Source organism: Myxocyprinus asiaticus, chromosome 41, assembly GCF_019703515.2.
Source record: "Myxocyprinus asiaticus isolate MX2 ecotype Aquarium Trade chromosome 41, UBuf_Myxa_2, whole genome shotgun sequence".
NCBI lineage: Eukaryota > Metazoa > Chordata > Actinopteri > Cypriniformes > Catostomidae > Myxocyprinus > Myxocyprinus asiaticus.
The window spans coordinates 34,878,940-34,891,190 of NC_059384.1; positions in this window are offsets into that span (position 1 = coordinate 34,878,940).

The following is a 12,251-nucleotide window of genomic DNA, read 5'->3' on the forward strand; positions in this document are numbered from 1 at the left end:
GTACAATAAGAATTTATAAGTTCCATAATATAAACTGGTGCCAGACCGTGTAGAGCTTTAAAAACATACATCAATACCTTATATTCTATTCTTTGCTTTATAGGTCACCAATGAAGGGAAGCTAAAATGGGGGTTAAATGGTCCCTCTTCGTGGTATTAGTCAACAATCTAGCCACAGCATTCTGAACCGCCTGCAGACGTGACAGAGTAGCCTGACTTACCCCTAAATACAAGGCATCACAAAAACCAAGGCGTGATGATACAAAAGCATGAATCGCTTTCTCTAGACTATTAAATGAAAGTACAGATTTAAGTTTAAAGCAATAGTTCTCAGTTGAAAGAAACTATTCTTAACAACTAAGTTGATCTGTCTGTCAAATTTAAGATCTGCCTCAAAAATGACACCCAGGTTTTTAACTAAATGTTTCTCATTAGAAGACAGGGGCCCTAAACTGTCCTTCATTGTCTTCACACAGCCACTTGGACCAAAAATTATGAACGCCATCTTTTTATCATTTAACTGGAGATTCAGGCATTCAAAAAGAGATTTAACAGACAGGTCATTTCCAGGCTTCAAAGGGAGATACATCTGTGTATCATCCACATAGAAATTATTTGAAAAGCCATGCTTTGTAAAAATTGAGCCAAGGGGAAGCAAATATAAAGAAAATAACACCGGTCCCAAAATAGATCCCTGAGGGACCCTCCATGTGACAGGTGATGATGATGAAAAGTTCCCAAATTTAACTGAAAGCATTATGTCCTGCAGATAGGATGTAAACCACTTTAGAGCCATACCCTGACTGCCAGCACAGTGTCTTAGATGCTCAATAAGTATATTGTGATCAATCGTATCGAAAGCGGAACTGAGGTCTAACAGGACTAAGCCGACACAATTACCAGAGTCCACTCCTAATAACAGATCATTTACTACCTTAAAAGAGCCGATTCTGTTCTATGACAAGCTCTGAAACCTGACTGAAATCTATCCAAGAACGTATTCGTCTTTAAAAACTAAATAAGCTGACTAAAAACTATCTTTTCCAGTATCTTGTATAGAAATGGCAGTTTAGAAATGGGCTGAAAATTGTTTAGGTCCACAGGGTCTAGATGTGGCTTTTTAATCAGGGGCTGAACCACTGCATGCTTAAAATTTGACTGAACACAGCCATTTGTCAGACTACAATTTAAAATTGACAAAACACTCAGACCAATGACATAAATCAGCTCAATAAACAACTTGGGAGGAACCATATCACTGGAAGAGGAAGTAGTTTTCATGTTGGTAACAACATCTTTAAGATGAGAAAGTGATACTGGTTCAAATTCACTAAATGAACCTGATAAAGCACCCAATACAGATGGATCAGACTTCGAAGGTGTAATAGAAGATCTAATACATTCAATCTTAGCAATAAAAAATAGCAAAAACTTTTCACAGGTATCAATAGATGGTTCAAGACAACCTGTGCCCATAGGTTTTAAAATTGAGTTTATAGTAATTTTGTGCAATCACATCAGAGAAATAATTAGCTCTGGCAGTTTTTACTGCTTTTTGATACTTAGACAGGCAATCTCTCAGGATCTCATAAGATACCTGCAGCTTATCTTTTAACCATTTGCGCTCTGCTCTTCTACACTCTTGTCTAAGAGACTGTGTATTATCATTCAACCAAGGCTGAGGTGTAGTTTTATGATTTTTTATTTTATAAGGCGCAATGCAATCCAAAATATCGGAGCAAACAGTATCAAACAAAGTAGCCAATTCTTCTGGTCCAATAATAGAAGACGGGCACTCAATAGTGCCGCTTAAAACATGAGCACTAAACCAGCTGAGAAATTCCTGGCAGTAGATGATGTAACAAATCATGAGCAGAGTTTGTTGATTTGGGGGATTGCATGGTAATATAATATTAAATACAATAGGGTTATGATCAGAAAAATGGTTATCTGCAACCTGTACATTACAGACAGGAACACCCATACATAAAACTTGATCAAGAGTATGACCATACTGATGAGTGGGGCCAGTGACACACTAAGATTAAATTAATCCATAAGATTCATAAACTCTCTAGCTAAAGGTTTAGAGGGAAACCAAGCATGTATGTAAAAATCTCCAAGAACTACAATTTTGTCTTAGAAAGGTACAATCAATGATAAAAAATAAATAAAATTAAATAAAAAAAAAAAACTCATATAAAAAATGCATTATAATTTGGAGGTCTATATACAAGAATACATAAAATAGGTCTAGGTACCTTAATCATAAACAGTTGCACCTCAAAACTTTGATACCGTTCAGTTGGTAATAATCGACATTTAAGTTGATTTTTAAAAACCACAGCTAGGCCCCCACCTCTACCAACAGTCCTAGGGGTGCTAAAAAAGTTACAGTCTGTTGGCGAAAGTTCAGCAAAGGGGCTTATATCGCCAACGTTAAGCCAAGTTTCCGTAATAAATAAGAAATCCAGATCGCATGATAAAAAGAAATCATTTAAAATAAAAGTCTTATTTGTAACAGATCTAATCCTGCTGTCACTGAAGTAGAGTCAGTGATATGATGATTATCTTCAGTCCTTACCGATGACGATCTGTACTCCACATAGTGTCAATTATTAATGTTTATTCCTTTGTCCGGTATCCGCGATTTAATCATAACAGGCCGCGGCGTGACTGTACACGGAACCAGATAACCATACTGTAGACTAGAACTCCTCAGTTCCATTCCAGTACTGTCCTCCATGAAAGTAAAATGAGTAAAAATCAAAGTGTCAAGGCCTCTTCTTACTCAGATGCGAATTCCAGCTCATTTCCCATGCCTCCTGCTGCTATGGCGTTTCTTTCTCTGGCAGCTGGCCAGTCGCCACACATCTTCCGGTACAGATAGCATGGATGGCAAATGAGAAAACCACTCTCCTTCAGAATCCCGACTCCATCGTTCCATAACTGATGCACAGATTTTGAGTATGACGATCATATGCCAACTGTGAGCAAGCCGTAGAGGTCATAAAACATATACACAGGACAAGAATACACACAACAGTTAAGGAGCAACGGCTTGCTGACACACACCTTGGCACCATCTTGCTCTTATTTATTGAAATAGGGATTAAATCTCTTAAACTCTCATCATCCACAATATTAATCTGCCAGTAGACCGTGGCTATCCGCTTTTGTACAGCAATCGTGAAGCCGCATTCATGATTCACGTCAGAGCATGGACGCCAGCGTCGAGCGCCGCTTTGAACTCACCATGAAAAGCGCTTGCAGACAAAAATGTCTCATTCTGCATTTTGGTGATAGTTAAATTTGGTATGTTCTGTGGTAATTAAAATGCACTTTACAAGTCCCATTTGGGCTTGTTTTGTACATCAGCAATCGCTAAGAGCTCCTTTCTCCATCATTTTATTATTTTATTTACTGAGATGACAACCACCACGGCTCTATCATAGGAGAGAACGTAACAGCCAACTAGCATGTTACGACAGTTCCGGCCATAGAATGTCTATGGGACCGCTGCCTTGTGCTATTTTATGCTGAGCTTGTAGGCTCCCTTGGTAGAAGGGCTCTGGCGCTGTGTCTGTTTGTGAAGTGTGCATCAGTGTAATGACTTCGGGTGGACACATTACAAAGGTTCTGCCCTTTCACACCAGTTTCTATGCTGTATTAACGGTAAATGCATTAATCGCGATTAAGAAACATTAACGTGTTAAACCTTTTTAATTAATCAAATGCGTTAATGCATTAATTCTGACAGCTCTAATTACAAGTGACTATTGTCGTGCGACACAGTTTGCAGATTACATTTTTCTGCTCCGTGTCGGCTTTTGTGAACCCTCATCACAGAGGTCGCACCTGTTTTAATTCAAGCTCCTCTTCATTTTCTTGACTTATTTGGGAGTCGTCCTGTTCTGTGGAGATGACTTTCTCCATTAGGGGTTTTTCCTGGGTCAAAAATGATTGAGTAGCGCGAGTGATCCCGCTCTGCGCTCTCCTGTCTGTAGAGCACAAACCTCAAAGCCTGCTGGACTCGCGCACTAGTGAGCTTCAGAGATAGCGCGCACCACACACACGTGAAACACAGATTCACGTTTTAGATGAGAAGAATATTTAGCGCTTTTGAAGTGCCGATCATGAGATGAATGTCATTGAATTTGCTTGGGCAGCTGCAGACAAATTTTAAATGCTGGAGAAACCCTGTTCATGTTTCTTTAAGTCTCACATGAAGGTCTGCTGCATAGATAAAACCCACGCCACGCACATGGATATTTACATATCACGATATACATGATATGGCAAAATCTCTGTCGATTGACACTTTATATCATCGCCATGGTATATATTGTCATATCGCCCAGCCCTATTGCAAACATGTTAAAATCAACTTCATTCTGTCAAAATCATTAACTTCATCAATCAATTCTGAATTTATCTGCTGTTCAACAGGAGGATCTCTGAATGCACTTGACTGCATAGGAAAGCTATAGGTAGGCAGCTGTATCAGTTTATGGCTTAACCTACAGCATTTTGTATGAATGCACTGATCTAAGAACACTGACCACCTCCGAGGGCAGCATTTTCCAGGTTTCGGATGCAACCATTGATTCCCAAAGGTGATCACACCCTTTGTAATCTGGGTCTGGGGTTTTTCATTAATAAAGTCTTAATGTCCTTGTAAGAGGACATCGTGATTAACAGTGTGCTGGTCTGTAATAAATAACTAACATTTTCAAATTGGCACATCAGATGAAACTAGAGATTGACACAAACAGGTTTTAATGTAAAAACTTGATGTTTCTTATCAGATGCTCTTTTATTTGATCTGCTCACATAGAAGCATTTCACTGAAATAGACGGCATCTTGTGATGTCATGTGCAGTGTTTCCCACAGGATTTTGTGAGACTGTGATGGGTGGACATGCTCCCCCATAAGAAAATGTTGTATATTTTAAAGTTAAATGCATCAATCTGGTGCATTTTGAGAGCAAAATTAAGAGGCTAGGTCTATGAAGAACTTTGTGCTCTTGTAAACAATTTTATGTTCTAGTAGTAATCTAATCATAAACACATTGGTTGTATAGGTATGAATGGTGATGACACGGCAAAAAAGACACACCCACAAAGCATAAACGAGATGGAGTTTAACGCAGTTCAAAAACTGAACTGAAACTACTCTGACCTACTGCCCCTTTCTCTGCTGTCAAAATCACCTGCTGCCCCTCCCTCAGGGGAGGCTGTCTCCCATGCTGCCCCTCTGAATGTCTGTCCCTCTGAGAGTCAGCTGAGGCTGTCTCTTCTGCTACAAAGAAACAAATAACGTTAAAATTTCACTGTTACTCCAGTTTATTTCTTGACAGGCCTATGAAAAATCTGTTTGGCTATTGGCTTGCCATCTAACTATGCTAGCTATCCTAACTATCCTAGCTAGCTAACTCTGTAGCTGTTTCTTCCTCATCTGGTGGTGGATTTCGCTCTCACTTCTTGAAATCTTTAAAAATGCTCATTATCTGAAAATCAAGGGTACAAACATTAAGCTTAAAACAGTAGCGTTACTTCAACTTGATTAGTTAACATTACAAATAGCCTAACGTTACATGATGAACCAACTTGCTTGGAACAGCTGTGAATATATAAGTCCATATGAAGATATTGTATGTGGTAACATCCCCTCAGTTACAGTATTGTTTAGAGAGGAAAACCCAACAACGACAACATCGAGGGGGACTGCTTGAATCTGGATAAATTAAATTTCCTACATAACTGCTGTAGTGTCCGGATACTAGTAACTCTGTGCTGATGCACCGAAAGACCAAGGATTTCTTTACTGCTAAATCCTATCCTAAAGTATGATTTAACTACGTCCTCCAAATCCATCTCTTGCATTAATGAAGCTGCTGGCTCAGCTTCTGATGCTCTGTTTAGCCTAATATTGAGACTGATTCTCTCTAATATTTCTACTTTATTCACACAATATACTACATTTTTCTCACAATGCTAAGACTTTATTCTAATAATTTTTACTTTATTCTCAAAATTATGACTTATCAAAATCTTAATTATTATTATTTTTTTATTTAACATGGTGTAACAGAGATTGTATTCTCAGGGCAAATGGAGGAGTCTGGAGGCAGCGAACAGTCAACGTGAGCACTTCATTACTCTTCAGCTTCGTTCACAAAACTCAAATAAAAGGGGCACTCAGTGGCCAACTAATCACACACAAATGAGTTACGCAATCGGTGTACAGACACAGCAAGAGTTTCTTTCTGTTCCCTCTCTTTCTGCCAAACTGATGCGTTGGTGTGGCTTTTAAGTCTCCCTCCGCCATCACTATAACAACAGACAGGTGTTAGAGATAATTACAACTCAGTTGAGGAGCCTTACCGCTCTCTCTCTCCCACAGACAGACACACGACCACGCCCCCGTATGCTTGGATAATTTAACCTTTAAATAAAAGCCTAGAGTCTTCTGATATGAGAACAGTCAGTTTAAATAAATTAAAATTATGTAAAGGGTACAGGAAAGCCAGAATTCAATGTACTCATCTGTGGAAACGGGGTCGCACGAGGTAAATGAAACAATTGATTTAGATCAAAAATGACTGAACAGTGCACATGGGTTAACATGTAAATTATATTGATGCATCTCTGTGTTTATATACAGTTGAAGTCAGAAGTTTACATACACCTTAGCCAAATACATTTAAACTCAGTTTTTCACAATTCCTGACATTTAATCATAGAAAACATTCCCTGTCTTAGGTCAGTTAGGATCACTACTTTATTTTAAGAATGTGAAATGTCAGAATAATAGTAGAGAGAATGATTTATTTCAGCTTTTATTTCTTTCATCACATTTCCAGTGGATCAGATGTTTACATACACTTTGTTAGTATTTGGTAGCATTGCCTTTAAATTGTTTAACTTGGATCAAACATTTTGGGTAGCCTTCCAAAAGCTTCTCACAATAAGTTGCTGGAATTTTGTCCCATTCCTCCAGACAGAACTGGTGAAACCGAGTCATGTTTGTAGGCCTCCTTGCTCGCACACACTTTTTCAGTTCTGCCCACAAATTTTCTATTAGATTGAGGTCAGGGCTTTGTGATGGCCACTCCAATACCTTGACTTTGTTGTCCTTAAGCCATTTTGCCACAACTCTGGAAGTATGCTTGGGGTCATTGTCCATTTGGAAGACCCATTTGTGACCGAGCTTTAACTTCCTGGCTGATGTCTTGAGATGTTGCTTCAATATATCCACATAATTTTCCTTCCTCATGATGCCATCTATTTTGTGAAGTGCACCAGTCCCTCCAGCAGCAAAGCACCCCCACAACATGATGCTGCCAACCCCATGCTTCACGGTTGGGATGGTGATCTTTGGCTTGCAAGCCAAATCTGAAGGCGTATGCTTAAATGTTTGAAATTAGTTTTGTAGACAAAAATATAATTGTGCAACCATATTTATTTCATTATAAAACTAAAATTTAATTTAAAAAAAGTTTTTGAAATTGATGACTTGGACCAAATAATAAAGAAAAGCAGCCAATAAGTGCCCAACATAGATGGGAACTCCTTTAATACTGTTTAAAAAGCATCCCAGGGTGATACCTCAAGAAGTTGGTTGAGAAAATGTCAAGAGTACATGTCTGCAAATTCTAGGTAAAGGGTGACTACTTTGAAGATGCTAAAATATAACACAGTTTTGATTTATTTTGGATTTTTATAATTCCCATAGTTCCATTTATGTCATTCCATAGTTTTGATGACTTTACTATTATTCTAAAATGTGAAGGGGGAAAAATACATATATATATATATATATATATATATATATATATATATATATATATATATATATATATATATAATGAAGAATGAGTAAGTGTTTCAAAACTTTTGACCGGTAGTGTAGATACTTGTCTACCTGTTTCCTCCTGCATCTTCATAAGGTCCTTTGCTGTTGTTCTGGGATTGATTTGCACTTTTCGCACCAAACTACGCTCATCTCTAGGAGACAGAATGCGTCTCCTTCCTGAGCGGTATGATGGCTGTGTTGACCCATGGTGTTTATACTTGCGTATTATTGTTTGTACAGATGAACGTGGTACCTTCAGGAGTTTGGAAATTGCTCCCAAAGATGAACCAGACTTGTGGAGGTCCACATTTTTTTTTTTTTCTGAGGTCTTGGCTGATTTCTTTTGATTTTCCCATGATGTCAAGCAAAGAGGCACTGAGTTTGAAGTACATCCACAGGTACACCTCCAATTCAGTACACCTCCTATCAGAAGCTAATTGTCTAAAGGCTTGACATAATTTTCTGGAATTTTCCAAGCTGCTTAATAGCACAGTTATCTTGGTGTAGGTAAACTTCTGACCCACTGGAATTGTGATTATAGTCAATTAAAAGTGAAACAATCTGTCTGCAAACAGTTGTTGGAAAAATTACTTGTGTCATGCACAAAGTAGATGTCCTAAATGACTTACCACAACTATAGTTTGCTAATATGAAATCTGTGAAGTGGTTAAAAAATGAGTTTTAATGACTTCAACCTAAGTGTATGTAAACTTCTGACTTCAACTATATATATATATATATCTTTATACATGAATATTTGTCTTTGTATGGTGCCTTTGTACACCAGAAGCATACTGGTGGTTTCTCCAAAATTATGTAATCATTATTGCTGTGCCATTGTATAACGGTTTTAAAATATCAAATCATGAGTTAGATGAGTTTTGTATTTTGGGATTTTTTTTTTTTGCTTCCATTATACAGAGGCTTGGATCGATTAGATGGCATCATATTCAGTTTGTATCGGCACAGTTAAAACATGCAGTGTTTTTGAAAAATGTTAAATAACACAAGTAGATGTACATTGCAGTAACATTATTAGTTAAAACAAAAGTAAACCAGGTAACTCAGAACATAAAGGGGGGGAGAGAAAAAATCCAGGGAACAAACATACAGAGCACAGCATAATACATATAAAAACTGACAAAGGAAACGGAAAACAAGGGCTTAAATACACAGGGGCAAACAAGGGAACGAGGAACACCTGTGGAAACAATCAGGGGAAAACCAATCATAAAATGAAACTACAAAGGACTACAAACTAACAGGAAACAGAAACATGGGAACTAAACAAGAATTTCAACATAAAAGTCAATGCAAACACAGAGAATATGTGACAAAATGAAAGCTCTATTCAACTGGATGCGTGAAATTGAGGACAGAAAAAGAACTACTGTATAAAAAAGCAAGTGTACTGAATATCAGCATGTTGTGATTCAGCCATGGCAGCCTTGTGCCTAAAGTAATCAGATTTTTTTTTCTTTTTTTTTTTTTCACTTATGTTTTCATTAATACTGTGAAGCTCTGTTGTGTAGCATTTTATTTGAGCAAAAATAAAATTGCAAATTTGTTACATTTATTTTCATTTGATTAAAGCTGTTTGTATTAATTTGATTAAACGCCATTTGATCATAACATTTAATTAAAACATTTAACATGGAATCCAAAAATCATTAATTGAAAATGCAGAATTTGTAAAATCTGTAAGATTTTATGCAGTTCTTCTTTGTAATCTTCTGTCATTTTCTATGTAATTTCATCAAAACTATGAGGCTTTTTATTTGTTGCCCGAGTATCGATTTACAGTGTGTGTATATATATATATATATATATATATATATATATATATATATATATATATATATATATATATATATATATATATATTATTAAAATAGGAAATAAAATATGATGTTTTGTGATTGTTGTTCAACAGTTTTCAGTTTGAGATAAACTCTCAATGGCAGCATGAATCTGCTCCAAACATAGCCATCAGTGAGATGGACTCCAGCTCTACCAAACAGGACACCTGTGAGACAACTGTGAACAGCCACAGCTGGATAAAACAGGAGGTAGATACTGAAGCTGTCAAGTGTGAAAATACAAAATCAGTGGCTGTCTGTGATCAAGAGCAAGACAACACTCAGAGCAGTGCCATTTCCTGTACGTCGGTATTCATTTACTGATACTCGGTGTAAATGAGCTCATTAGCATCTCCATGTTACAATGATAAGCCATAGAGGGGGCCTGACTACCACCCCTAGAGTTGCGAGTTTGAATCCAGGGTGTGCTGAGTGACTCCAGCCAGGTCTCCTGAGCAATCAAATTGGCCTGGTGTCAATGGAGGGTAGAGTCACATGGGGTAACCTCCTCATGGTCGCGATTAGTGGTTCTCGCTCTCAATGGGGCGCGTGGTAAGTTGTGCGTGGATCGCGGAGAGTAGCATGAGCCTCCACATGCGGCGTCTCCGTGGTGTCATGCACAACGAGCCACTTGATAAGATGCGCGGACTGACTGTCTCATAAGCAGAGGCAACTGAGTCTTGTCCTCCGCCACCTTGATTGAGGTGAGTAACCGCAACACCACGAGGTGCGGGAATTGGGCAGAAGTGGGAATTGGGCATTCCAAATTGGGAGAAAACAACTTTTTTTTTTTTTTTTTTTTTTTGATGGGCCATAGATTGTTTGGATATTTGAGTAAAAGGAAGCTCAATATTTTTTTTAAAAAAGTAATGTGATACCAAACATACAAACAAAAATGGATTCATTGACCATCTCTCTTTTTCAGCAGCAAATATTCCTAATGAGGGTGAACCATCTAGTGTGATGCAGACCATCATCAGACTTCAGTGTCTGCTGGAGAGCAAACAAGAGAGGATTGAAGCTCTGGAGAAACAGGTGCAGGATCTATTGGAGGATTGCAAGTTTCTCCGCACACAGATCGAGAACCTCACCAGCGCTCGTGTGATTCATGTCCCAGAAGGTGCCATTTCCTTTATTATAAGATCCATAAATGTTTTATCTGTCAGACATGTTAATTAGTGGAGTTAAAGTAGGGACCAGAATATCACAAGGTTTGTTCATATAGGTAGTAAAATCAGATTTATATATAATATACCATTACATTGGTACATGCTCATTGCTCGTTTACCTCTATGCTCAGTTCCAACAGCTAGCACATCGCTGTTGTCAGAGTCCAGGCCACACAAGAGACAGAGGAAGAGCTCCTCCAGCACGTGACACTGAAGAGAGCGTCTCTGAGTCCATGAGCACTGCTTCATCAGAGTCCAGCAGCAACAAGAAAAAAGACGACACAAGAAGAAGAAACCAAAGAAAGGGAGGAGAGGTACACAACATATTTACACAAACTTACAGAATGTTCTTGCAGTGTCAGATGTGTATCTGGATGGTTATTCATGAAGTTTCTTTGTGTAAATGTAGGTTTGTGCAATTTGGTCAAATCTTACTGTGATATTTTGCTAAATAATGCAATTTAAATTTGAGTTATGAGTAATATGATATATTTAATATCTTTAATATTTAATATAATATCTGCTTAGATTTCAAGGATAAAAGAACATTGGCCTCTTTTGTTGACCCAAAAGTGAATTGAGTCAAAAAAGGACCATGTTCTGGATGCATTCACATTGTACCTGGACTTTAAAGTGCATTCGAAACTCTTTTTAGTACACTTTAGTTTCTGTCTCTGTCCACTTTTTATTTACACTTTTTTTTTTTTTTTTTAGGAATGCAGAGAACTTAAATATTAGGCTGTATTATTGGAATACAATAGTGACTGATTATTTGTGTTTTTATTATACAATAGTAATATAACCCTGTAGGGGTTGCACAGACTAGTTGACTACAGGCTGACAGTGTCGACAATGTTAGTTGAAGTCGACAAGTCGCTTGCCACATGATTTATGAAATGCGTCTGTAGAAAATACAGCGGGTGTGAGGCCCTGTGGCTCTGCACTGAATAAGCGCAGTGGCTCAAATATAGGCTGTGATGTTCTGTCAGACTCTCATTAAAAGACGCCCACACAGAATGCACTTTAGAAATGGTGTTTGTTTACTGTGTCACTCTGCTGAAAAACGCAACGCAACGCAGCAGTGTATCAACAATCTTATGCATTCTCTGTGTCTGTATCGCACATGCGCATAGCATTGTATCGACACTGATAAGATTCAGAACATTCCATAAACTACTCTGATAAAGATGACACACATGCTACGGTTACCTGCAATATATGCAAATTGGCCTTCAATTATAACCGAAATAAAAGTGTTATGCTGACCTGGATGCTGTTTGCTCCTTCAAAAACACAATTCAGCGACAGTTACAAAAACACTGTTGGAGTCCCAAGTTGGAGTCCACGGACATGATGGAATGCATC